The 27,922-nt window shown below is 42.6% G+C and overlaps 1 protein-coding gene and 1 long non-coding RNA gene across 9 annotated transcripts in view; one reads left to right on the top strand and one right to left on the bottom strand.

Annotated features, from left to right (window-relative positions):
• Window positions 1-27,922, bottom strand: part of BNC2 (basonuclin zinc finger protein 2) — a 394,027-nt gene that overhangs the window by 61,676 nt on the left and 304,429 nt on the right. The window lies entirely within an intron of this gene.
• On the top strand, window positions 1,454-26,589 carry LOC132591238 (uncharacterized). The gene is made up of 2 exons (XR_009556852.1): window positions 1,454-1,841; window positions 26,073-26,589. It is a non-coding gene; the product is annotated as an uncharacterized LOC132591238 (long non-coding RNA).

The raw sequence follows: 27,922 nt of genomic DNA, 5'->3' as shown, positions 1-27,922 counted from the left end.
GATGTTGGGAAAGATGGAGGGCCCAAGGAGAAGGGGACGATAGAGGACGAGATGGTTGGACAGTGTTCTCGAAGCTACCAGCATGAGTTTGACCAAACTGCGGGAGGCAGTGGAAGACAGGAGTGCCTGGCATGCTCTGGACCGTGGGGTCACGAAGAGTCGGACACGACTGAACGACTAAACAACAACAACAACATTGTACAGTATAAAGCAGAAGCGGGAGCCTACCATGCCACTGAGATGGTTTCACACCTGATTTTTTCAATATTCAGAAGAAGACAAGGGAGTAGGAGCCTACCAGCTTCCAGCTTCTATGGGAAGGGTCCATGACCAACTTTAGCACTATGGTAGTGGATGCAGATGTAACAAAGCATGCTTAAGATCAAAGTTCAATATCAAACAGCTCGGTTGAAAAGAATCTCAGACAGCAGGGCTGGGAAAGGCTACTGGTAGGGTAGGAGAGCTGGGGGTGGGGGGCGGAATCAGTGCACCCCTTTGGTTTCAGATAGAACCCTTTGGTTTCTAAAAAGCCCATGACACAGCCCTCTAGTGGCTCGAATCAGCAGCTCTGCCACGTACAATGTCATTCTCAACTCCCCTCCAATCATAATAGAATCAGGCAGAGCTCTAGCTGACCCAGTAAAGTGAGCCAGCCCATATACAGCCTGGGAAGAGGAGAACAATTGGTTTACATTCAAATCCTAAGAATATCAGACACTTAATTTCACTGGGTCTTATTCCCCAGGAAACACGGTCAGGGCTAAAAGCTTTGGCTTTAAAAGGAAATTGGTGCAACAGATAGAACATGAGCTGGAGACACAGGGACACTTCATACTGGAAACTCCTAAAGGGAAGGGAGGAATCCTGCACATTTCATTATTTCATTATCATGCATATAGACTTTTATGGTGCATGGACTGAATGAGATGGTTTTGAATTCTCTTGGTTCAACAAATTGAGATATGAAAAACCTTTTCTCTGCGTATGCAACCTCTTTACTCTTCCCGTAGTAAACCACCTTCAAGCCATGCCTTACTCCAAATCTGGTAGCCATAGTTTCCCAAATGGGAAACTATGGTTAATTAGAAGCTTCTTGACTTAATTACATAACAGGCAAAGGCAGGGGCAAGGGGGCTGCAAAAGGTTTGTTCATATAGTGAAGCATGATAATCCAAATGCAGCCTCTGTATTCTGAGAAACTGCAACTGGGCAGTTAATCCTACAGAAGACTGGGGTTCACCAGCAAGGCAGCAAGATTCTATTTTTAATAGTAGATTAAAAAAAACAAAACACCTGCCAATTTTATTCTTCAGAGGAAATTCTTCCTTAAGCACAGATTCTCCAGCCTGAGAACATCTTTAGTAGTATGCATTATGAGATTAAAGGAATGTTCAATGTAGTAAGCACAGATCATTTAATGTACAGACACTTATTAACAAGGAGGTCCAAGATGTAAATTAAGTATATGAAGGGTATTAGATGGCACTAACATGCTACGTAGCTCTGAGCATGGCTCTGTCTGATCAAGATGAAATAAATGGGTTTTCCATCATATTAATTTATTGCACTGAACAGCAAGGCACCGCCAGGATAATACCAGTGACAATGAGATGCTTTTGTCCCCTGTGCACTGGAAAATACAAACATGCCAAGGTTTAATGGGAAAGTTATTAATGTGTTTATACTCCTGTACTAAAATAAATGCTTGTATTACTCGCCTTGCTAGGTGAAATATTTCAAGATCTCTAGCCAGTTCCCATGCACCACGAATATGATGACGTTAATGCAAATTCAGAAGAGAATCAACATAACCAACAGGAACTGTGCACATTCACATCAAGGTAAGGCAAAGATACACAGATAGATAGCATAACGGGATTCTGTATATTGTTCAGTCAATATGCACACATTCTATTTTCAACGTATTTTAAACAAATTCAGTAGAGAGAGCAAGGTAGACACACTTCATAACTGGAAACTCCAGATAATGCCAAAGTTGGAGGCCGTACTCTGTAAACCAGCATCATGGTGATGGCAGACTCAAACGTTTTGGTGTTGTAACAGTTTTGCAAAAATCAGGCTGCACAAAGGCAGCCACTACAGTCCATCTAAGCTTTTCTCAATCCATTTGTACTGTTAGGTGTTCGTGTATCCTGTGTAACGATGAGCCCCACTAGTCCAATAAGAAATGCATTCATTAAGCACTTGTTCCATGCAAAATTTCTTGCACGCTGTTCTACTCTTTTCCTAATACAGTAAAAACAAAATGCACAGACAGAACATTGGTACGTTCTGCTCTTATCACTGAGCAGTAGGTCCTCTCCATAGTTTTTGCTTATGATGCAAATGATAAACGCAGGTGGTGCTGTGGTCTAAACCACTGAGCTTCTTGGGCTTGCCGATCTGAAGGTCGGTAGTTCGAATCAACAGGGTGAGCTCCCGTTGCTCTGTCCCAGCTCTTGCCAACCTAGCCGTTCGAAAGCACATCAGTGCAAGTAGATAAATAGGTACTGCTGCGGTGGGAAGGTAAACAGTGTTTCTGTGCGCTCTAGTTTCCATCACAGTGTCCCACTGCACCAGAAGCGGTTTAGTCCTGACCCAGAAAGCTGTCTGTGGACAAACACAGGCTCCCTCGCCCTGAAAGCGAGATGAGCGCCACACCCCATAGTCGCCTCTGACTGGACTTAACCGTCATGGGGTCATTTACCTTTTACACCTTACCTTACCTCTCCATATTTTTTGCTTATCATGTAACCTCACCACTCACGAACTGCCACCATGTACAGTTACTTTGTACCATTTGTCCTACAGACAGTTTATGGGATTTGCTATCTCAGGTCTGGTTTTCAGCGTGTGTTTTCTCTCTCTCCAAATGCCAGAAAAAGCCAGCTCAGAAGGAACAAGGTAAAATATTTACTGCTGGCTGTTAAACTACATGCTTCAAGTTAAGGCTAATGTGCTTTCCAATACAGGAACATTTCCAAGGGGTCAACATTACAGCATTAAAATTTCAGACACTGAAACTCTGAGGAGCTGCTGAAGGTCTTACAAGGAAAGGAACACAAATAGAGCGATGGAGTCACTGAACCACATGCAGTAGTTTTTAAGTGAAAAGTCATGCAAAGGTACAAGGGCCTCGGGTCTCTGGTGTAACAGGTACATCTACGTCCGTCTCTCAGCTCACTCAAGTGCTATTAAAGCTTGATCCATCCATTTGAGTGGGCCCATTTGCTCCTCGCAGGTACAAATGGTTATTTGCTGTACAGATGCGATTACACACTCACTTCTCCTGGCCTACGATAACAGCATGTAAAACAAAAAAGTGCCATTTCCTATACACAGAGGCACTTATCCTGGGCCCATGGGCTCTGAAGACCAAGCACTCTATATGGATTGATGGTAGGGCGGCGGGGACACAACAGGAAATGGACAAGGGCACATTTCCCAGGTTAATAGCATAATGATTCTCTCTGTTACTAAAAAAACTCCTGCGAGTTTTTCACCGGCTCTTCCACTGATGCTTCCTAAGAAGCCACAAAGCAATGCTGCGGAACAGCTAGCCTCTGTTCACAGGAGGAAATCAGATAGAATAAAATATCATCAAAGGCGGGTCTGATTGTTTTACAGCACAAATTTCACCCCCAATTCGAATCACGTCAAACCTGTTTCTATCAATGCCTCCCCTTCCCCGAATTGTTTTTTTTCCCTTCAACTGGTAAAAGTTCAATGTGATTCCCCCCCCTCTGTTTAAAGTGTTAACTGGCAATTGTTGTAACTGTACTATAAAAATTCCATAAGTGCTGTCGGGCCAGATCTTGTCTCTAAAACGTGTGTGTGTGTGTGTGTGTGTGTGTGTGTGTGTGTGTGTGTGTGTTCTGCGGCCCTCCAGATGTTGCTGAACATCAGCCCCAGCCAGTGTGGCCAATGGTCCATAGCTGCCAAGTTATCCCTTTTTTAAAGGGATTTTCCCTTATGCTGAATAGGCTTCCTCGCGAGAAAAGGGAAAACTTGGCAGCTATGCAATGGTCAGGGATGGAAGCTGTACTTTTGTGGTCCTGCAGCTGAACAGCCTAGGTAATATTCAGTGTTTTGAAATGGGCCTCGTGTTAAAAATTTGAATGATGTGTGCAGTTTCCTACCTCGGAGAACTGAGAAGGCAGCACGATAGCTGGTGTACAGATGCGAGTGGATATTTTTATTCCAAAAAAAGAGGGGGGGTGTCTCCCTGTTCTTGACACACTGGAAAATGTACAGCCAGAGAGTGCTTGAGGCAAAGCTGCCACACCATCCTTACATCTGTCTGCTTTCATTTGTCTACAACTGCGCTTATAGATAAAACAAGCCTTCCAGATGTCATCACAAGCAGAGTTCATATGCTGACTTCACTGAGACACTATTGTCGGCTGCCAGCATAACAGAGTTGTAAAGCTAAAATATTTAAACTCTGTGCTACTCAACACAACTTTGAGTGTCACACAGGATCTGATTTCAGGATTAATTAATGTACACCCCAATAAAATAATAATGCGTTCCAAAACATTGCTAGTTGGCGTATGCTCTCTTCTGAACAACAGTTGCCTCTAAGGGAAACAGAAGCATGCGCTCATAAATGAAGGCAAAAGAATGTTAGGCATATCACAGTAGAGAATAATTCTGCTGCCGTATGGCACAAGCCGTCTTCTGCTTCTGTGTTACTTGAGCTGATTGTGACAGGTTACATTTCACAGGGCACTGTCTTGAAGACATGTCCTTGTAGGAACAGGTGAACCAAACTCTCCCTGATCTAACCAGGGTGATCTGAGTTGGAGAAAAACGAATAGGGGAGTCCTGCAAATCCCACAAGCCAAGTTGCTGAAAGAGAGTTCTTGAATACTTCTCCAAGATTGTCTTCAAACTGTCCCATCAGCTGCACTGGATGAAAGCTAGGTGGTGAATCAGAGCTCTCTGGTTCTGGGGGAATTTATATCATGGATATGAGGAAACTGTGGCCCTTCAACTCCCATCAAGCCCAGCCACCATGGCCAAAGACAAGGGATGATGGGAGTTTTAGTTCAGGAACATGTGGAGGGCCATAACATCTCCATTCCTGACATTGTAGATCCTGCTGAAGTAACAGCCAGAAACTCTACCCTTTTTAGTCGTTAGGTACAGAGGCTGTATGATTAATAATAAATAAATAAATAAATAAATAAATAAATAAATAAATAAATAAATTATTATTTATATCCCACCCATCTGGATGGGTTTCTCCAGCCACTCTGAGTGGCTCCCAACAGAATATTAAAAACACAATAAAACATCAAATATTAAAAACTTCCCTAAACAGGGCTGCCTTCAGATGTCTTCTAAAAGTAAGATAGTTGTTAATTTCTTTGACATCTGAAGGGAGGGCATTCCACAGGGTGGGTGCCACTACTGAGAAGGCCCTCTGCCTGGTTCCCTGTAACTTGGCTTCTCGCAGCGAGGGAACCGCCAGAAGGCTCTCTGCGCTGGACCTCAGTGTCCAGGCTGAACGATGGGGGTGAAGACGCCGAGGCCATCTAGGGCTTTCAAGGTCAGCCCCAACACTTTGAATTGTGCTCGGAAGCGTACTGGGACTCAATGAAGGTCTTTCAGAACTGGTGTTTTATGGTCTCGGCGGCCATTTAAAGTAGCATAGGTTGTGCAACTCAGAAGCCTTAACAAACCACAGCTCCCATAAGTCTTTGAGGGAAGCCATGGCTGTTTGAAGTAGCCTAATAATGCTTTAAATGGTGTGGATGTGCCCCATGCTAGCACTTGGAGATCATGTCTGTGTATTTAAAAGACCAGAAGCAAGAAGAGGAGATGCCACTGTTCTGCCTTCCCTCCTTCTGGCCTTATCGGTCCCTTCTCCCAGCCCTCCTTCCTAGCCTGCTGAAAGATATATATTAGCTTATTGAAGAGGGCAAATGGCGAATGAGTCGGCAGAGGAATAAGTGGTAGGTGTAATAGCTGCAGTTGCCTTGGACCTCTTAAAGTCATAGGCATGATTGCCAGGAAAGCCTAATCTCGAATCACTCACAGATAAGTGTGTTTCTCTTTGCAAACTCTGAACTACACTCTCCAGAGATACGGTATCTCTGCTACTGTCTATAATCATTACTTTTTTTAGGTTAAGGGAGATGAAGGCCCTTCCTTCACACTTTGCTCTCCAGAAGTAAATCTAAAAATAATGCATGAATAAGACAAGGATGCATTTGGAAAAGCACAGCTAGATAGGATCATAATCATCAGAGAGCCAGGATTGGCTGTAGCTCCCCTGTCAAGTATTATTCTGGGTTTTAAACTAATGGGTTGAATGGCTCAGAGTGAAAATCCTCTGATCTTGCCAGGCTTTCAGTTCACCGCAGTCTCTGATCCACAACTTTGAACATGATTGTAAGCAAATTGGAAGTGAGTTCTTGAAGGTCTACGCTACAATAACTGATGACTCGGCAGGAATTCCAGGGAAAGTTATCAGATGACTGTTTTGGTATTCCATTTATAGATTACAGGATCTAACTCAAGAAGATAGATCCCAGAGACAATGGTGCCACCAGCATCGAGCTACCATGCCCCAGACTAGTGCAGTGCGCTACTGTCACAAACCAGCAACTGGAAATAGATGTAGAGACAACAACTCATTTTAAACAATTACCTATCAAGGCACAAAACACGTAACATGCAATGTGCATATTTATATAGCCTAAACCAAGCAACTGAATGTTTTCTAGACAGGCTAAAAGGTTTTTTTACCCATTTTACAGATTGCTCCAGTGACATTGAATTATTCATTGACCAATAACTGAGTCGAAACATATACACAAAATACACCAGTCAAGAAAAGTGAAGCTGCATAAACTTATTTGTTATGGCACTGTGGGTTAAACCACAGAGCCTAGGGCTTGCTGATCAGAAGGTCGGCGGTTCGAATCCCCGCGACAATAACGCGAGATGAGCACCACAACCCCAGAGTCGGTCACGACTGGACCTAATGGTCACGGGTCCCTTTACCTTTACCTATTGGATTTCTAGCCCACCTTTTAGGGTGCAAGCCTAACTTTTCATATCTTGAACATTTAAAGACTCAGCTACTAATTTTGCATAGCCACTGCAGCACTCAGCAGCAATATTCCTGTAACAATAATGGAGCCAAGAGTTATTTACAATGCAAACTAATGGTTTATTGGGGTAATAATGAAGATTCATGCAAATACTTTTAGACTGATATGATCTTTAATCAGCCTGAATACTGTCAGTCTAGCAGACCTCACTCGTCCCCGTCCCCCCCAACATAGTCTTGGTGAATTTACAAAAGGTAATAAGCCTACCTGGGATCAAAGTTTCACACTTCCTCCGGACTTTTAAAGCTGTAGCTGGAGAATCTAAACAGAGCCACAGACTTCATTGCGCCAAAAAACCATCTGCCACCCAGCTCCTTCAACTTCCACCTGCTTCTATAACCTTCCTACCCCAAAGTCTGAGAAATGACAAGCATCTCAACAAGGTACAGTGGTACCTTGGTTCTCAAACGCCTTGGAACCCAAACACTGCAAACTTGGAAGTAAGTGTTCCAGTTTGTGAACTTTTTTTGAAAGCTGGACGTGCTCCGTTTTGGGTGCTATGCTTCTGATTTGAGTGCCACACTTCTGTTTTGAGTGTAACCCTGAGGTCTGTCTGTTTTTGCTATTTATTTTGCGTTTTTGTTTTTGCGGCTTTTTTGTTTGGTTTCTGTGACTGTGTGGAACCCAGTCCAGCTACTGATTGATTGATTGATTGATTGTGTGACTGCAGTACATTGTTTATTGCTTTCATTTTATGGATCAATGGTCTCATTAGACAGCAAAATTCATGTTCAATTGCTGTTTGAGGGGTTGCTTTTAAAAGTTTGGAACAGTGTGCACTTCCCCTTCCAATCTCTAGAATGCTGTCCATTTGGGATGCGGGTGAGCATGTTTTCTGACTTCCCTGGGGTGAGTCTACTGGAGTGGTAACTATCTATTTAACGAAGTCTATTTTGCTTGTCACAATTAATGCAGGTGTGGTGGGTAGAAAGAGAAGAGGAGAAGGCATATTCAAGATAAAGCAAGCATGAATTTAACCAAATTTGGGGGGGGGGGAGTTGCAGGGGAACCACATAGCAGAAATCTGGCCAACCACTCAAATGGGAACTACTCTTGCCCAACAGCCACCTTTGAAGTTCAGGTGTGAGCTAAGCACAAGGGTAAGAGAGCACCTCCACCCTCATCGCCCAGCCCAGACACTGAGACCTAGCTTTGAGGTCCTTCTGGTGGTTCCCTCATTGCAAGAAGTGAGGTTACGGGGAACCAGGCAGAGGGCCTTCCCAGTAGTGGCACCCACCCTGTGGAACACCTTCCCATCAGATGTCAAGGAGATAAATAACTATCTGATTTTTGGAAAACATCTGAAGGTAGCCCTGTACAGAGTTTTTTTAAATATTTTATGTTTTAATATGCTGGAAGCTGCCCAGAGTGGCTGGGGCAACTAGTCAGATAGGGGGCATATTATTATTATTATTATTATTATTATTATTATTATTATTACTACTACTACTACTACACCATACCTCTTATCTTACCCACCCAGCTTCCTTTTCTGGCATTTAGTCACAGAGCTTGCCTGCAAATAAATAAAAGTCTAATTTCACCCAGTGCCTCTTTTCTTCTCCTGCAATTTTTTTTCTCAAATAAGAAAAAATAATGCGCAGGTGAGAAAGAAAACACATTTGCTCTGCCCAGCCTTTGCCAATAGGGGTGTGCTCTGCTCCCTGACAGGTTTTGCCCTCTGTTTAGACTAGCCAGCAAAGAGCTGGAAACAGGACCTGCCCTGTCTCAGCCAAAAGTAAAAGGGCTGAAAGTTAATTTCCTCAACAGCCTACTGTTTTCTGCTAAGCCTAACCTAAGTAAAAAGATTAAATACTGAAAACACAAGTTTAAATACAAGATGCAAATTCTTAATGCGGTAGGCTGGCCCCCAGGCCTGTTCACACGCCTCCAAGTTCCACCCAGAGCCTTTCCTGTGAGTTTTTTTTTTGCGACTACATTGTGCAAGCATAACTGCAGCCCTAATCCCTGGCAAGAGGCAAAACTGTAAAGTGAATGATGACTACTAAACAAATGAGCCTTTGACAGACAATCAGCACTTAAGTTACTTGGACAGTTTCGATTTGTAAGGCCCTGTGAAAGTTAGCTCTTTTCCACCTAAGAGTTCCCACAGGTGATCTCTAGGCAATTGAGAACTTTTTCAGAAAACTATTTGAAGTTAATCGGAAAAGGCATTTTTGAGAGACGGGGATTACAGACCACCTGTTTTTTCTCTCTCCTGAAACTGCTCTTGTGCTCCTTCGTTCAGGTATTGCTCAAAGCATCAGGGTCTAAAGCAGCAATCCTAGGCACACCTCCCTGGAAGTAGGCTCCAGTGAATACAGTAGGACTTACTTGCAAGTAATCATTTATAGGCCGGGGTGGGGGACATTTTTCAGCCCGAGGGTTTGGCCCCAAACTGAATCATCCTTTTGTGGGCCATTTTTGCCGGGGGGGGCATTTTTGAACCTCCTGTCAATCACCTGGCGTCATGACCACAAATAATTCAAAGTTTTAGCTGGGAGCAGACAGAGGCTTATTTCCATCTTAGTGTTGTATATCCAGGGCTCTAGGATGGGAAATAAGCCGCTGCTGCTGCCTTTTTAAAAGCAAGGAGAGGCTTATCTATAAACTTAACACTATAGGACCACAGTACTAAGATCAAAGGAGAGAGAAATGCTGCTTTGACAAGACCACAATCTTGAAGACTACAAATCTGAAAGCTGGAATTGTCAAGGATTCCAGCCTTTGCTCCAGTTTCAGTTCTTAAGCTCAAATTCTGCAATACCAGTCTTGTGCCTAATTAGCTGGAAAAGGCCTAGATTTGAGAACCGAGGTGGCACAATTCTATTTGTGGTATAATGGACATTCATGCTTCTTGAAGGCACGTTCAAGGAGTTTGGTGGTTATCCTCCATTCATCTCAATAAACCATAGGAAACCCCGGCTTTCTCTTGAGATGGCATCAGCAAAAAATATCTCAGCCTCAGGCTTACATTACTTTGCTTTCAAGTTGAAATAAAAAAATCTCAGCCAAATTGTATCTGTGAACCTAAAAGGCAACACTTTTATTCTCAGCTGAGAATACTTGTTGAAAGTGTACCCATCTGTATTCCCCCTATACCTTTCCCATTCTTTCTTAGTCAATTGTACTCAGATAATTCCCCAAAGCCTTGGTAGTTCCCCTTAATACCTTTAGACAATGTTGTTCTTAATAGGTTTCTATATGGGGTTTGCATTTCAGAAGGACTCCACTAACATGAATCTCATATAAAAGTATACTAAAGTTACCAATGTAATGTTCAAACAGTGACTCTCAAATTCTTAGTGCTAACATTAAATTGCCAGAAACTGTGGCAATCCTTTATTACAATCAGCTTTAGGCAGTTCTGACTCGCACAGCTGCCACACATCAAAAGTAGTAGTGCCAATGGAAATTTGTGATTCTTCCTATTGTGGGAATCCCCCCAGGTGGCGCTGTGGGTTAAACCACAGCACCTAGGGCTTGCTGATCAGAAGGTCAGTGGTTCAAATCCCTGTGACGGGGTGAGCTCCCGTTGCTCGGTCCCAGCTCCTGCCAACCTAGCAGTTTGAAAGCACGTCAAAATGCAAGTAGATAAATAGGTACCGCTACAGCGGGAAGGTAAATGGCATTTCCATGTGCTGCTCTGGTTTGCCAGAAGCTGCTTAGTCATGCTGGCCACATGACCTGGAAGCTATACGTCGGCTTCCTCGGCCAATAATGCGAGATGAGCGCGCAACCCCAGAGTCTGTCACGACTGGACCTAATGGTCAGGGGTCCCTTTACCTTTCCCTAGCTTTCAAGAAGGGACTGAAGCACTGGTAAATTTAGGCTTGTTTCATACAATAAAGGCAGCACACTCCCTTGCTTGTGAGAACTGACGCACATGAAGCTTTGGTAAATTTTAGCACACTAGGGACAACCACTAATTTTGGGACAGTAAGAAGTTGTAAGCACAGCCACCGTCTCGTAATCTTCACACATCAAGGAAGCACGGATAAAACACAGCTACATTTAGGAAAGCAATTGCAAGTGCCTCTCACATAATTTCACATCTGACAATAGGGCTTTCAAAATAGTTTAGGTGTATTCCTGTAGTAAGCAATGCACTGTGAAAATTGCAATGCTTGGAAATACTTCCCCCAAGTGAATTTCCTGCACTATAAAGCCCTAAATGACTTGAGACCAAGTTATCGGAAAGACCACCCTTCTCCATATAATGCAGTGTGATAAAATGAAAGCGTCTTATCGCCTCTTGTTGTGTATTCAGGTATTCATATAGTAACAACGTGCAACGTGCAAGAGGGCCTTTTCGGTGGGGGCTCCCGCCTCTGAAACTTGTTCCCTGGGAGACTTATAAGGTTCCTTCACTATCTGCATTTAGAGGGGAAGTTAGAAGTTTTCTTTTTAATCAGGCTTTGGAGCCTTCCTACATAGTTTGGTTGCTGTTGTCTGCTACTGTTTATATTGTCTGTTATATTTTACTGGGTTTTAAAATTTGTTTGCACTATATGCTACACTGATCTCTTTGGGGAGGTAGAGTGAAATGTAAGTGATTCTGAATTAAATTAAAGGGATATGGAATATATCAGTGCTCCTCAACTTGAAGATTGAAGGTCTTCCAGATCTCCTGAAAGACTGGCCATAATCCAACATAGAATTAAGTGCACTTAAATCTGTGTTGGATTTTGACCACTGGTACTGTAAAGAAGGTTTCAAGATTGCCTGCCTAAAATAGTTTGGTGTGCTGCTCCCCCCCCCCACATGCACTCACACATTTGAAAGATCCAGTTGCTGGTCCAATAAATGCGTCTTGTAACAATGCAGTGGGATGTCTTCTGCTAACGGTCAGATCAATGCATGATGTTTGCCATTATGCCAGCAGCATATTGCATTTAAGGATATTTGATAGCATCTGCATGAAATTTCAAAACTCCTACATAGAATAGCTTTTTTATCCTTTAGTAGTCATTGCTATAAATATACCTGCCCTTTTTTTTTGTTTCTGCCTTACTTCTAGATTAATGAATTTGGGGAGGGAGGGATCCCTGCTACATTTCGAAGAGTTGATTGATTACTGTGTTTCAGTGCTAGTACATTATAAGTATATGCACACATCAAATAAATAATGCATTTATAAATATTTTAAGTATCATTATTTAATAAATCACACCAACCACTCTGTTATGACCAACTATGCTTTGGTGTATCAGTATTCTGCCCCCCCCCCCCGCCAGTCCATAAACCCATTAACAATACTTATCATTAAGATTATTACATTCTAGATTTACCATTCAGGTAAATCTACCATAAACCTATTAAATATACTTAAGGGTAAGATGATTACATTTAGATTATTGTTCAGGAAAATCTAATGAAGCAGGGCAAGACACCCAGGGACCATATTCTGAATTCAAAAGGAAGAACTCAAGTTCAATTCATTTTTCTGTAAATTAGAAGAACAGGCCCTAATGCAAGAATGCAGCTGTTTGATGTGGTTCTGCAAGAGAACAGCCTGCCCTGTGTACTTTCATTCTCAGTGGACAACAGCATCCTAGGATTCAATTTAAAAAATGTAGTATAAACACAGACAACTGGGAAACACTGGCCTGCGAGCGCTCCAATTGGAGAATAGCCTTTATCAAAGGTGCCATGGGCTTTGATAAGACTCAAATTCAGGATGAAAGGGAGAAATGTGATTAGAGGAAAGCATGCTTGGCAAACCCTCCCTGTGATCAACTCCCACCCAGAAACCTATGTCCCCACTGTGGAAGGACGTGTGGATCCAGAATTGGCCTCCACAGTCACTTACAGACTCACTGTTAAGACTTACAGACTCACTGTTAAGACCATGTCATGGAAGACACTCTTATTCAGCTATGAGTGACCGGCAAAGAAGAAGAAGAGGAGGATTCATTTGTAGGTCAGGACATGTAAATCATGGCAGAAGCAGTCAAAGAAGTGCAGGAGTGACTTCTTCTGAAGTAGGGATGCAATAAGGCCTACTTTTCTGTTCTGCCCGGTATTTGTCACATTCTGCACTGTTTCCATTCCACTGCAGATTGCCTTCCATCCAATTCTATGCTATTCATCCACTGTGGCAAAATTGCATAACTTGTGCAATTATAAGTTATGTTGTCATTCCATTAGTCCACTCCATTCATTTCAAGCAAAGGAAATGCAATGCAAATGAGAGGAAATGTAATCAATTGCATATTGTTTGCAGAATCAACACAACAACAATGGTGAACATCTATTGTATTCACCAGGGTGATTCCAATTCCATGCACTGGATGTATAAGAGAATGTTGGCAATTTCCGCTCCCATTTCCTTAAGAATTCCTCAACATTCCTGTTCTGAGGAACTGGTTTTACCCCTGCTGGCATGGTTTTGCATGATCTACTAGATATTTACAGGTGAGAAGTTGCAGCCTACACTGTAACCTCATGATCTGTCAGTAATTGGTGTTAAAACCTCTGGTTTTCATTTAAAAAAAAGGTGAAGGACCCCTGACAGTCAAGTCCAGTCGCAGACGACTCATCTCGCTTTACTGGCTGAGGGAGCCGACATTTGTCCGCAAACTGTTTTTCCGGGTCATGTGGCCAGCATGTCTAAGCCGCTTCTGGCGAAACCAGAGCAGCACACAGAAATGCCGTTTACCTTCCTGCTGGGGCGGTAGCTATTTATCTACTTGCACTTTGACATGCTTACGAACTGCTAGCTTGGCGGGCGCTGCGACTGAACAACGGGAGCTCACCCCGTCACGGGGATTCGAACCTCCGACCTTCCAATCAGCAAGCCCATGGCTCAGTGGTTTACACACAGTGCCACCCACGTCCCTCCTGGTTTTCATTTATTTTCATGCAAATATTTCTGCTCCTTTAAACTATTGCATAAAATTTATACACTATGCAATTTATATTTTTTGTAATTTAAAATATATAAAATTATTATAAAATATGTTCTCGCCTCTCAAAGACTAGTACTCTATGCATGGGCTGTGCTAACTTTAACACACACAAAAAGGCTACACACAAGTTTTAATGAAGTCAAAAGAGTGTTTTCCTGAAAAGAAAAGAAAAAAGAATAGAATCAAGGTTTCTGAATTTTAGCTTAGCCCATGAGGATCCTGTATCATTGCCCAGAGTAATTTTGGCGATGCAAACGATCAAAATCTTCATAGATTTTTTTTTAAAGAAAAGACTCAGCAAGGCAGTTCCTCACTTTTTTATTATGACATCTTGACCTGTTCTATTTAGAGCTATAAGCAGAATGCCACCCAAAGTGCAAAACCTTAAGACTTTCTAGTGGACATTTTAATAATTCTTGAGCACTTTGGTCGATGTGCTTTCCCCCACCCTCTATCATCTCTGTTTAGACACAATGAAAATAAAATAGAAATTCCAAATTAAGAGCATTCCAGTAGGCAGTGCTGATGATTAACTGATAAAGAAGAGCCTGGCACTGTCATCAGAATCAGCAGACTACTGAGCTGGAAAAACCAGGGCTCTGGATAAATAGGACGGCCTCCTGATTTATAGAAGGCTGCTTGTCTCTTTCTTCTTGAATCATTGCATTCCAAGAGATAGGGAGACCTGGTGAAGTGGGGCACAGGGAGGTCAGAGAGAAAGGTGGAGGGAGGGGAGGATTTCATTTTTAAAAATAAAAACTGCGATATGATTTTTGAATACGGGCTCCTCCAGCCAATTATTCTGTTGAAGATGAATTGGCCCGCCTTGTTTATTAATTCTCAGTTGATGATGGGAAAATGTGTGTCCGAGAAAAAAAATCCCAAACAAGCACAAGGCAAAGCCTATTTACTTATCCATCTATCTTGTGATAAACACAGCATTGCACAATTTAACGGACCAGTACATATACAGTTGCATCAAGTGCCACTGATGCCAGCAACTGCAAAAATAGAAAAGTTAAAGCTAAAGTTGATTCTCTGGCCAGATAAAAAAGGTAAAAGCTCGCCATTCTTGTCAGGTTTTTAAAGGCTGGTGGGTAAAAGTCATTTTGAAGTCAGTATGCTGCTATTTATATCATTTATGTATTTTATGAGAATTATTTCGAATGTTCTTGTTTATTGTGCATTATGTTTTATATTGTCTGATTCTGTTGTAAAATGCTCCGTGAATACCCAGGTAGTCTCTGATGAAACGCCATCATTTTCAGCTTACTGATAAAAACCAGTAAATTACCAAATGAATTTCCCTAAATCTGAAGATCCAGTTCTAATTCTGACTCTGCAAATTTTGCATGCCCGTGATATGATTTAAGAGAGTTCTTAAAGTTTTTTTTAAATTTGTTTCACATGCTTAAATTCTCCTTAAACCTATGTGATAATCGGATAACGTGCCCTCTCTTAAAAATTGGTGTTCAGTAAAAGCTCCCACATTACCCACTTTGTAATACATTCTTTACCCATGTCTGTAATATTAGCTACTGTGAATGTAATCATCAGAATCCTTTAACCATGGTTAAGGGATTAGGAACAGTTTGTAGGCTCAGCTTCTTCCTCTCTGTAGTCCAGCTCCATTCTGCGATTGCACCATTGTTAAGCTTTGTTGATACTGGTGGTCAGCGCTAAGCCAGGCTTTGAAATTTCAAATTGCAGTTAACAGTGTGTCCTGATTTGGGTTACCCATGGTTAAACCAGTGCTGATTCAAGCCTAGTTAGTTGGTAGAAGGAAGCCAGGTGTAATTTGTGCCAGGGACAGGAAATGATCTGTTGAATTTCACAGCTGATCCTTTAACCACATTCAAGGAATTGGGAACATTACATGTACTACTACTAATAACTATTAACCAATTATGATTATTTTAGTTGTGCTTTTTGCACTCAAGTGCCTCAGGCGATTTACACAGCAAAAATAAAACAACAAAGACTTTAAAACCAGAGGAACAAGCAAAAACTAAGGTGCTAATTCAGCAATATTTTTTAAAATGATGAGTTCTACCCACCCCACTTAAAGTATGAGCCCAACAAAGGCCATTGACTTATCTGACTACCCTCCCAAGTAAAACAACCAAATAAGCCTGGGTAACTAAGAATGTTTTTGCCTGGCACCTGAAAACAGACAGTGACGGTGCCAGGCATGCTTACAAGGGGAAAGCATTCCACAAACAGGGAACGAGGCCCATTCTCTCGTAAAACATTGATATTCAGGCTGCTGTTGTGTTTCTGTTTCCTTGCCTTGTATAATCTGTTTGGTATTTCCTCTCTGGGTTTTGTGTTGTTTTGTTGTTACTGTGAATAATTTGCACAACACTTTTGGGTGCATAAAATGCTTTAAAACACTTATAGCAAATATATTGTTACTCTGTGCAATAACAGGGCTGAGAAAGAGTTACTTTTTCCAGCCTCTCCAATGAGCTGAGTCCTGTCTTCTAAAAACTCAGCGACCATACCTATATGCTTGGGTACCTGTATCCTCTCCTTGTCAAATACACTACACACACACAAAAAAAAATCAAAGTTTCCAGAAAGAGTTTTGTGTTTGCAAGGACTGAAAGGCAGAGGGGAAATGGAAATGGGAATAACCTGCACATACAGATCTGTATAAATTTTAGATGGTGGCAGATTTGAGAAATCACGTATTACCCCCTTCAGAATGCCTAAAAGGTTCAAAAGTCCATGGCAGAAGACTCCAAAATTAGGTACTGAATCTTCTCCAGAATCTTCAAAGGCATTCAGTTCCATCATCTAAGAAAGATTAATCAAATAGATGTGGACTTTGCCAAGTTGTTGTTAAGAGACGCTGTTCCAGAAAAAGAAAAACCCATACACACACACACACAAAAAAAACCTAGAGTGATTTATCAAATAGCAGGCGTGGGGGGAAACACAACACCGTTTGCCAAACATTTGCATCTTCAAAACACCTTGTTCAATTATGTGTGCACCTTCCAGAAAAAAAGGGGGTGGGGAGGAGGACCACACACAGGGGGAATATATCATGCGTAATATAATTCAGGTTCAACGAAGGGAAGAAAATGTTCTCATGTTTGGCTTGCTGTAGTGAACTTTCTACAACTTAAAGGGCAGTATCTGCATAACATTTTGCCTCCCTCTGCACTGAAGTATAGAATCAGAATCTGATTCACCACAGGCACGCATTCAATTTCCTCGTGAATTACTGCAAGAAGCCACAGCATGGGAAACAAAAAACGCATCGCACATGATAAGTTATCAAGTGCTGCCTGTCATTCACAACAACAGGTGGCACCCGTGTTGTGTAATGACACACACTGTCACGTGTTGCAACGATTGACCTGCTTGCAGCCGAGGAGGGATGTTCTGGAAGAGCTGCCATCTGCGTGTGTGTCAAATAAATCTAGACATACCATGTCCAATCTAAAATGAATGGGAGCCCTGTTTGTACCAAGTACTTGGGCAGAAATATGCTAGGAACAGTTCGCCCATGTGAGAAAGTATGAATCACATAAGGATGCCAAGGTCAGAGAGACCTCGGGGGATCAGATGAGCCAAAGCAGGCCATGCATGAGAACACTGTCTCGAGAAACATTAACCTACGCAGAAAGTGAGACATAAGTCACTGGGGCTGTATTTGTATATATACTCTGATGCACCAATAGTTTGCTCCAGCAATAAAGCATGCAGCTTCTAAACGTCCAAACTGCAGTTGCAGGTTGAAAAAACAGATGTGATGCAGAGGTTGAGAACCTGTGCTTCTCCAGTTTTTGGGTCTCCAACTGCAGCTCCAGCCAGCATGCCCAATGGTCAGGGATGGCGGGAATTGTGGTCCAGCAATACCTGGAGGGCCACAGGTTCCCTGTCCCTAATGTAAGAAGAGGAACATTGCTGTGAGCCCACCTCTACAACGGACAGCTGGTTTGTGGCCAAGTTACACAAAACAACATATCAACTGAATATCCCTTTGGATCATAGCTGCTGCTTGAAAGGGTTCGCTGAAGTATTTTCCCTGAGGGTATGTAGCCCCATATTTGGGGGTGGGGTGGGGAGATTGCCCATCCCTGACCTAAAGGAACAGCTTGGGGAGAGAGGAGGAGGATGTGAATATTCACAGAAAGTATTTCCTGAAACATTTCTACTCCATCAAGTTGCGACATTTGACTTGAAAACTGAAACTAAGGCTATTTGACACACCTCAAGTGTATTTTAAATGGAAGAAGCTGTGGTTTGCCTTCCTAATTAAAATATATTGATTTATTTTCCAGTGCTCCTTTCTTTTATGGCATCAAATTGTGGCTTAAAACAAAAGTGGCCTTGGTAGTAGTGAAACTCCTGTACACTATATTAATCGAGAGAGAGAGAGAGAGAGAGAGAGAGAGAGAGAGAGAGAGAGAGAGAGAATGTTTAACGTTTGGGGGCAGCTAGGAAATAAAGCTATTGCAACGAGAAGCACATTAATTATTCTGAAAATTAAGCTGTCAGCCCCACTTGTTTTAACATTATGAACACCATAAAAAAAATTTTTAAACGGAGGATAATAACTAGGATATGAAGACTAAAAGGACGACTTCACTTAAAACTATCGCCCTGAAGCGCAGAATACATTTCGGGTGCTCTTTTTCTTAATTAAAAGATTTCAATCTGAGTAAAGGCGCAACCTCCAATTTAGGTCCCTTGTTTTTTAGACCTGCTAGAGCTAAGAGTTCTGAGGGAAAAGCGAGCCGAGCCCCCGAGGGAGGGAGTGTCTCCGGTCGCGCACACAAAAAGCTCAGTCTTGCTGACACAAGAGCGGCAGGCCAGGCAAGTTGGCTGAGCGAGTTCGTAATACCTTGCCTCAGCCAAAGCGCTTGCACAGCCTTACTGAGTGACAACACACAGAGCAAAACACCGAACTGACTCTTGCCTGGTTAAAACTTCTTCTTCGACTGATCCACAACTCTAGTCTAGATAATATATTGTGTTCCCAGGGGCCTGCCTCTTTTCTGCCCCAGAAATTCCAAAAACTTTTCAGACTTGGGGTTGGCCTTCAACCAGAACCAACAAGATGGAACCCACCTGGATTTTCTTAAAAATAAAAAAATAGTGCATGCCTATCTCTTTCCACCTCCTATTCTTGTCAATTTCCTTTAAAATGGGGCGGGGGGGAATGGTGATGACCTCCTTGATGCGACCCACTTTAAATCCATGTGCTTTGCTTCACAGATCATTAGGCTGGCTCTGCATCTGCTGAGGCATTAAATACAGAACCCAAGTAAGAGGGTAAATGAGGGCGGAACTTGATTTCTGGTAACGTGGTTTGGAACCTAATTATAAGCGGACTCCTTTTCCTCTGGAGTCTGGGTGGTAATGCACCTAGATGAAGCAAGATTGGTTTTCAAGAGCGAGAGACAGTCGCTAGCTTTGGAAGCAAAGTTTTCACGGCAGTCATTATTGCTAGTGGTAAAACATGTATTGAGCAAGCTGCTTTATGGAAGCGAGTCGTGGGCAACTTACACCTGTCAGGAGTGACACCTCAACACCTTCCACGTTTGAGTATCAAATGGCAGGACAAAATTCCAAACAAAGCTGTGCTCTCCCAAGCCCACATTTCCCAGCATGTCCGCACTCCTGTCTAAGCAACATCTACGCTGGCTTGGTCACGTTCCCAGAATGGAAGATGGCAGGAGCCCCCTTAGCAGACCAACTCTGTGCTACAAAGATGTCTGCAAACTTGGACGGAGGCTGACAACATCAACCCTACCATGTGGGAATCCCTTGCAGACAGCAACAAGTCATGTATCCATACCCATGACCAGAGGAGGAATGACAACTGGGAGGAAGACAGAGAGAGAAAAATGCCATGGTGCATCTGCAGCAGCCCAACCAGACACCTTCATCTGCCCCAGCTGCAACAAAACATGTCTCTCCCACATCAGTCTCTACAGCCACAACTGGCATTGCAACCTTCCAACAGCTTGACCTCATTCCAAAAGGCACATTCCTCCACTGTCTCCCGAGACAGATGGAGACTTAACACACTAATCCCACTATTGTTTCTGTTCATCCTGGTCTCCTTAGTGCTTAGAAGAATGGGTTTAGTAGTGGGACAAGTGAAATACATGCACACAACACAGGAAGTAACGCCTGTGTCATGCCACCTTCAACACATGAAAAGAAATCTGCCTGCTGCCCAAGGCAACTGAGCACTGATGCAGTTAAACAATCCCAAAAACATAGAGGGAAGACCAGAGGGACTAGGAGAGGGGCGATTCGTAATGGAGCGCCGCTATCAATATGATTTGCCATTTGCAGTATTCTTATGTCAACAGGATCAGTAAACAAGTGTTAATATTTCCACCACTGGGATCATCTAAAGGGAATTTCTTGTAGTTAGTTGCAGAGAGCAAAGAATGAGATTGGAGAGGGGAATTGTGTCAGCCTCGGGAAGCTGGCAAGATGCAGCTGACAGGAGCGTCAAGTGGAGAGCTGCTTCAAAGCTGAGCAGGCTGTGTGACCTGAATGCTGTGCACACCATGCACTCCTTGCAAGAGGATCAATGGCAGCGTTTGCTGGGCTCTAGGCATCCCCTGTGCTAATGAAAGCCATCCTAAGAGCCAGGAGACAGGGCCTCTGGGCAACGCAAAAACTGGCATTAGAGGAAGTTTGTTATAAAGCCTGGCTTCTGAGAGCATGGAGCACCAGAAGAACCTTCACCCAGCCCCCCCCCCCTGTAGCACCCCACCAACTCCCCTCTGGCTGTCTGTTTAGTGTCACTCAGTTGGGATGGATCCCGTTAAAATTTTGATGTTCGCTAAGGACTCAGGAGGTGTCTGGGACGTCTGCCTCTAATCATAAACACTGCAGCTGGCAAGGACGTGATGGGGAGGGGGGGAATCACCTTGATCCAGCACATATTTCCTTTGATGTTTCTGCAGCAAGTTGGCTGCCCAAAGTAAAAGGTACGTTGTTTGGTGCGTGTGTGTGTTTTTTTTTTTTATAAAAAAGAATAATAATAATAAAATACCCAGGCTTGACATTCTCAAATCATAACCATATGACTCTCAATTCCATGCTTGGCTTCTTTTCTTTCTTTCTTTTAATATTTTGTTCTGAGAAACTGGAAGATGAGGAATCTGACAATGATAACATGAAACAGGTTTGAGAGATAATCGCAGATTCAGAAGAAAATGTGTCCAAAAAGAAACTTGCTGCCATTACCAAAAATGGAAGAAGTCTCTTGCCAAAGATCACTAACTGTGGTGACCTGAAGCAATCGACTGTTACTGATTCTACGGGTTTGTGTGTGTGTGTGTGTGTGTGTGTGTGTGTGTGTGTCCCGCCAAAAAAAATGCAAAGACAACACAATTTGAATGCAACCACTGTTTAGAAGTACTTCTTGCCCGCTTGCTTTTTCAGGGTAGCCTAGAAAATACAAGAGCTTTTTGCTCAGTCCTTGGCCGCTTAAATGCGTGCAATGTAGCAACTTTGGCTGGGTACAAACTATTATTTCTGTCAGGAAATAGGAGTGAATTCTCCCTTCTACAATGCCACTAGCTCTGATTTAGCACTGGTAGCGTGAGAAATGTAGATGCATTCCTGCATTGCAGGGGGTTGGACTAGATGGCTCTTGGATGTCCCTTCCAACTCTACAATTCGATGATTCTATGAGAAGACACATACAGAAGAATACAAATGGGAGATAGGTAGAAGCCAGTCCATTTTCCTAACTGAAATGGCTTCTCCAAGTCAACTGAGTGGTGAAATTGATACGGTCAAATTGCAAAGCATTCTGGTCCAGTCAATTTCAGCCTTAAGGAAAACTGCACTAAAACAGAGTGGAGGGTTACATGCATGAACATATGACTATTAAGCTATCTTTATAGACACATGCAAAAATAGAAAAAGATTAATAAAAATGTCAAGGTATGCTAATTATCATGGGTGATAACTCTAACAGGCACCCATGAAAGTCACATTAAAATATATGCATTAAAATATATGCATGGCTATGTAAAACACGTGGGTGGCGCTGTGGGTTAAACCACAGAGCCTAGGGCTTGCCGATCAGAAGGTTGGAGGTTCGAATCCCCGCGACAGGGTGAGCTCCCATTGCTTGGTCCCAGCTCCTGCCAGCCTAGCAGTTCGAAAGCACATCAAAGTGCAAGTAGATAAATAGGGACTGCTCCGGCGGGAAGGTAAACGGCGTTTCCGTGCACTGCTCTGGTTCGCCAGAAGCAGCTTTGTCATGCTGGCCACATGACCTGGAAGCTGTACGCCGGCTCCCTTGGTCAATAAAGCGAGATGAGCGCCGCAACCCGAGAGTCGGTCACGACTGGACCTGATGGTCAGGGGTCCCTTTACCTTATGTAAAACAAAGAAAGAAAAGGAACTGAAGTCCACTCTGCCTATTGCTCTCCCTCGAGAGAGAGCAATAGGCAGAGTGTTAAGTGGCATTCCTACAGAATGTGACCACTCCTAGCAGCGGCAAGAACCGAATCTCCTACGTTCAAAGGGCAGAGAGCCCTTAAACATTTCATGCTTCAGAGGCTACAGCAGCCTCTCCTGAGCTGGCCGTGTTGGCTCATGGCTGAGAAGGTTGCTGCAATGGCCTGAACCGCCGCTCATCGCTAACACGACTTCTCCTCCTGGTGTAGCTGCCACCAAACTGGTAGGTTGAGCAGCAAGAACTCACAACAAGAGTTCTCCATCTCCTATTCATTAGGATGGTGTGCAGACAACCCAAGGGTCGAGGGCATCTTCCCTCTTGAGCTTCCTTCCTAATATTCCCAGAGGCCAGAAAGGGGAATAATTCTTGAAAAGGGAGAAGGGAATCAGCTGTTCCGTGGACAAAAACCATTCTGCGTGTTCCTACCCTTGGAGGGTTTTCCCCTTTCCTTTTTTTGATTGGGAATGGGCTTTAAAAGCATGGATGGGCCCCCAAGGTTTAATCCCCCCCACCCTGCAGACTTAGGCAAAACAACACTAACTTCTTTCAAATGGTGCTTTGTTCATGTCAGCACCATGCTCAAAAGTACACTTAATGCACATCCGCATGCAAGAGTTTCCTTTTGCCATTATAGCATGTGATCTTTTCCACGCTTTAAGCCTGGAAATGTGAAGCACCTTCGGTATTATGGCTTTTAGTAAGCATTTAGGAATGCAGTTTGAATGAATACAAATGACACAATACTGTGCCTACTTTGGCAACTCATTACTATTTTTTTCACACTGAAAGCAAAGGCTGAGATCTCTCCCCAGAAAGCTGGAGAGAACCTATGTTCTGATTATGTATACAGTAACATGCATCTGGGCACCTACAAGATATAAACTGGCCTTGATTTTAAAAACGTAAAAGTTAACTTTTAGTCTGATGCAGATTCGGAAAGGATTTAGGCAGCTGTGAGGCAGCCGTTCCAAAAAAGAATCACATATTGCAGTGTGTGTTTTGATTAGGCTTGGTATTAATGTGTACTAGATCAAGTTACGTTTCTGCAAATTGGTCAGTGTCATCTCGACACAACTGAAGCAAAGGAGAAGTGACACACTGTAAATGAAACACAGTGAAGAGCTCAAGGGAGAGTAAATCACCCTACCATATCATGGCTGGAAAATTTGGGAGCTGCTGTTCCAAACCTATCTGAGATTTCGCAGGCTATTTGGACTGACAAGCGTTCCCTGAGATCCCACCGAATGCTGCAGATTCAGATAAGATTCAGATTTATTGAGTTTATGTGCAGATGTACCGAGAGACAGTGCATATGTATGTCACTGGTGCTGGGGGAGGTGAGCTCAGAAGGGGTGTGAAACAGAGGTCTGTATACCCCTATATGGCAATCTCTCCCTATTTTACTGAATTGAAAGACAGAATTGAATGGCAGACACAATTGTTACAGTATTTACCTTGTTCATTCGTTGCTTTTTTATGCACGGCAAGGGAACATGGTGGACAGAAGCTCAAATCTTCTCCTGAGTCGAGCCTCTCTCCCCAAAACAAAGGACCCTTTACCAGAACAGGGTCTACATTGCAAAAGCCTCCAGCAAAAGGAATCGCTCATGGTAGAACTTGGCACTTCAAAGCTGGAAAGAAACGTTGCAGGCCTAGTTTAAGCGAATCACTAAGCCAAATCTTGGCTTAATCTCTTGGGCATTCTGCTGCCATGTTCCATTATAATTTGGCGTAAGTACGGTGTCTGAATCTGAGGTTGGGGTTTGATCTCTCCAGACATTATAGCTCATGGTTTGTCTGGGACAGCTAAACCATGAGCCCAGGTTCCAAGAACCCACCAAGACAAATGGTGGCTCAGCTCAGCAAAGCTCAATAGAGAACAACCAGAGGAGCAGCAAAGCAGCCACAACCCCCTCTCTCCTGAAACCTACACATGTGCTTATTTGCACCCATTTGTATGTTAATCTCATTTCTATCTTATTGTTCAATGGCTTTAGGCTGTGAAGCGGTTTTTACAAATTTGTAATGAATGGACGAATGGGCCATTGTTTGGTTTACTGTTATGTGCAAACGAGGTTGTAGACTCCGTTGTACTTGTGGATTTGATTTTTTAAGAATCTGACAACATCTGGATTGAACAGGTGGTGCTTTCCAAGGCACGATACTGAAAGCCAACACAACATGGGGGAATCAAGAATTTAAACTTGTCCAGACATCAAGCAGATGTTGAGATCACATAGTTCTGCTGTGGGTTAGCAGTGTACAAGTTTGTAACCAACCTTATTGCAATGTAGACTGAGAAGCTCAGTTGTACTGCCAATGAACCATCACCCCACAGGTTTCTATTAAAAGGGATAAAATAAGATTGATGGAGCATTATCAATTTCATGAGCCATCAAATGATATTTAAACATTCTGTGTTTTTCCTAGATATGTTTATGAAATCCTCAACTTCTGAAATTGGGATTCTGCTTTACTTTATATTTTTTAGTGGAGCACAACCAATTAACATAGAAATGTGTAGTTACTCCAGAGATGTTGGGTGGGGAAGGGAAGAGATCTTAGGTGAGTACCATTGATTAAAAATAAACACAGAGTAACATAGTGTTTTTAACTTCACTTACCAGAGATGATTTAATTTAAAATATTTTCATTTCCCCCCCTGCAGATAGATAGGTAAATGGCATACTTTCAACTTTCTAAGTGGCATCCCTGAATTGCTTGATTGAAAAAAAAAGTCAAAGCAGTTTACAAAAATATTCTTTCCTTCTATGCAGGCATGTGTGTGTGTGTGTGTGTGTGTGTGTGTGTGTGTGTGTGTGTGTGGATATTGTGTGTGTGTGAATATATATATATAAATAGAATTTGCTAAGACCTGGGATAAGTTTTAATCAACCTCTTTCTTCTCTTACAGCACAATTTTGGTTCAGAACAACAGTTTCAAAAATAACTTAGTAGAGATGTTTTTCTGTTGTTGGTTTTTTTTATATAGAAAAACCCAACTATAAATGTTTGAGATTTCTGTTCTTAATATTCTGAAGCCTTAATTCCTGCTGGAAAAGAAGCAGAACAGATCCAAAAGGATATTCCAAACGGCACCAGAACAATGAAGTATTCTGGGAGAATATGTTAATCCCTGTGGCTTTGCACGTCTGGTAGAGAGGTACACATGCCAGTGAAAAAAAGAGACAGAAAATTGTTTACATCTGTAAACATCGAAGGGGAAGATTTTTAATGCACCCCATTCTCCTAGAACCTAGGGCAATAATCTCCCCTATTTACCCTGTCACATGTTGAATCCTATCAAAAGTAATACCTCAAATGATAAGTATTTCCTCATTATTCCCCACCTTGTACTGTAATTGCAAGTAAGGTAGACCAGAGCCATTAATTAGAATTGTGCTTTCAGTAAGAAACATGCTCCCTGAAACACTTGCCTGAGATTTGAATTTGAAGGAAGCAATTAGAGTGTGGTTTCTTATGAGATAAGATGGCAGGAAACACCAGTCAAAGAGCAAACAGAGAAACCACCCTAGTTTTATTCCAGCCCCAAAAAACTTACTGTTTCCATTCTCCAAACAGGAAACCTATGATCTCTATGTGCAAACATCAATGGAGAGAACATGGATCGTGTCCCCATAGCATTCGGAATACTGAAACTTACAAGGCGCAATTATACAAAACAGACGAATCAAATGAAATACCTCATTCTGCGCTACAATCTCCACCGACGCTCTAGTCAGAAACTAAATTCTGCAATGGTAACATTTTACAGAACCAGAAATTGCATAAATGGAACAACTTTGCATAAACATGATTAACTTTCATGCTTTACAAAGTTTGTGCAGTTGCAAAGTTCACGTTTCTGGGAGATTGTTTGGGTTTGTTTTTTGAAGTAGGAATATTCTGTCTTGAAATTTCTGTCCGATCACTGGAAAAAAAAGCATTGTGGCTCATGGAAAAGTGGGGAAACCGCTGGGAAGAATTTGTGGTTGTGCTGAGTGAATGTAACCCATTTGGCCCTGTTCCTTTCTCTACATTTATAGTAGAAACTGCCAACATGTTTTCTGGGTTCAATTCACAAACATGAAGGCTGAAATTATCAGGATTCTCTCTAATATGATGCCTTATTTATCCAATATTACAATTCTCTCAAACCCTAACCCTAATCCTTGACACCCATGTCATCCCCCCAATTTCATGGGTAAGGATGCTTAAGCAATTTTTGCAAACTTTTATAGAAACCAACTTCATCTGTGCCTCCCCACCAAATGTGTGGATTGGAATGCTAGTACCCTTTAGATTTTACACTTCTCTAAATTTCGCAATTGACTTCTTAGCTCGAAAACAGTACCAAAAATGCACAAGGAAACACATTATTTTGGAGCACAATGTGTTCAGAGATGTACATTTTGTGAGAAAACATGTTCAGAATGTTGTTGGTTTTTTTAAATTGCAAAGCTATTCAGAAACTGGATGGAACGTATCTACGAATGAAACTGACACAGGATAGAAACAGGCTGATCCAGTAACGAGGGCAAGTAAAAGCAGAGTAAGGCAATTTCCATCAGAGGAACAACACGGGGGAAATGTTTTAACATCCCTTCCTAAGCAAAACATTCCCACTCCAATACATTCCCCTGCCAGCAGTTCAGCTTCAGGTTTCTTGTGTTAGTGTACAAAGCCCTGACTAACTTCGGTCCAGCATACCTTAAGAGATGCCTTACCCAGTGCAGCCCAAGTTGATCACTGAGATCATCAGGGCAAGAACTATGGGAAATAAGCACAGTTATTGAGCCTCTTGGGCTTGCCGATCAGAAGGTTGGCGGTTCGAATCCCCATGACGGGGTGAGCTCCTGTTGCTCTGCCCCAGCTCCTGCCAACCTAGCAATTCGAAAGCACGCCAGTGCAAGTAGATAAATAGGTACCACTGCGGCGGGAAGGTAAAGGGTGTTTCCGTGCGCTCTGGCTTTCATCATGGTGTTCCATTGCGCCAGAAGCAGTTTAGTCCTGCTGGCCACATGACCCAGAAAGCTGTCTGTGGACAAATGCTGCTTCCCTTGGCCTGAAAGCGAGATGAGTGCCACAACCCCAACCCCTTTGACTGGACTTAACCGCCCAGGGGTCCTTTACCTTTACCTTTACCTTTACCTTACCTATTGTCAGTGATGACTCGTGCTTCCAGTGTTGCAGGACAAACTATGGGACTCCCTCCCACAAGACAGCCATCGTCCCTAAGTTTATATGTGTGCATGCGCGCATATCCATATCTATCTTGAGATTATAAATGTTAGAGGTTTACTTAATGTTTTCTGTGTTGTAGATTTTATTGCTGTAAGCTGTTTTAAGACCTGCATGGTAAAAAGTGGAATATAATTTTTTAAAATAAATAAATGCAAATAAATGGATTCAAATGGAAAACCTGCAACTAC

This window comes from Zootoca vivipara, chromosome 16, assembly GCF_963506605.1.
Source record: "Zootoca vivipara chromosome 16, rZooViv1.1, whole genome shotgun sequence".
NCBI classification, from domain to species: domain Eukaryota; kingdom Metazoa; phylum Chordata; class Lepidosauria; order Squamata; family Lacertidae; genus Zootoca; species Zootoca vivipara.
The sequence above is the reverse complement of the archived record's forward strand: the minus strand, read 5'-3'. Positions and strand labels throughout refer to the sequence as shown.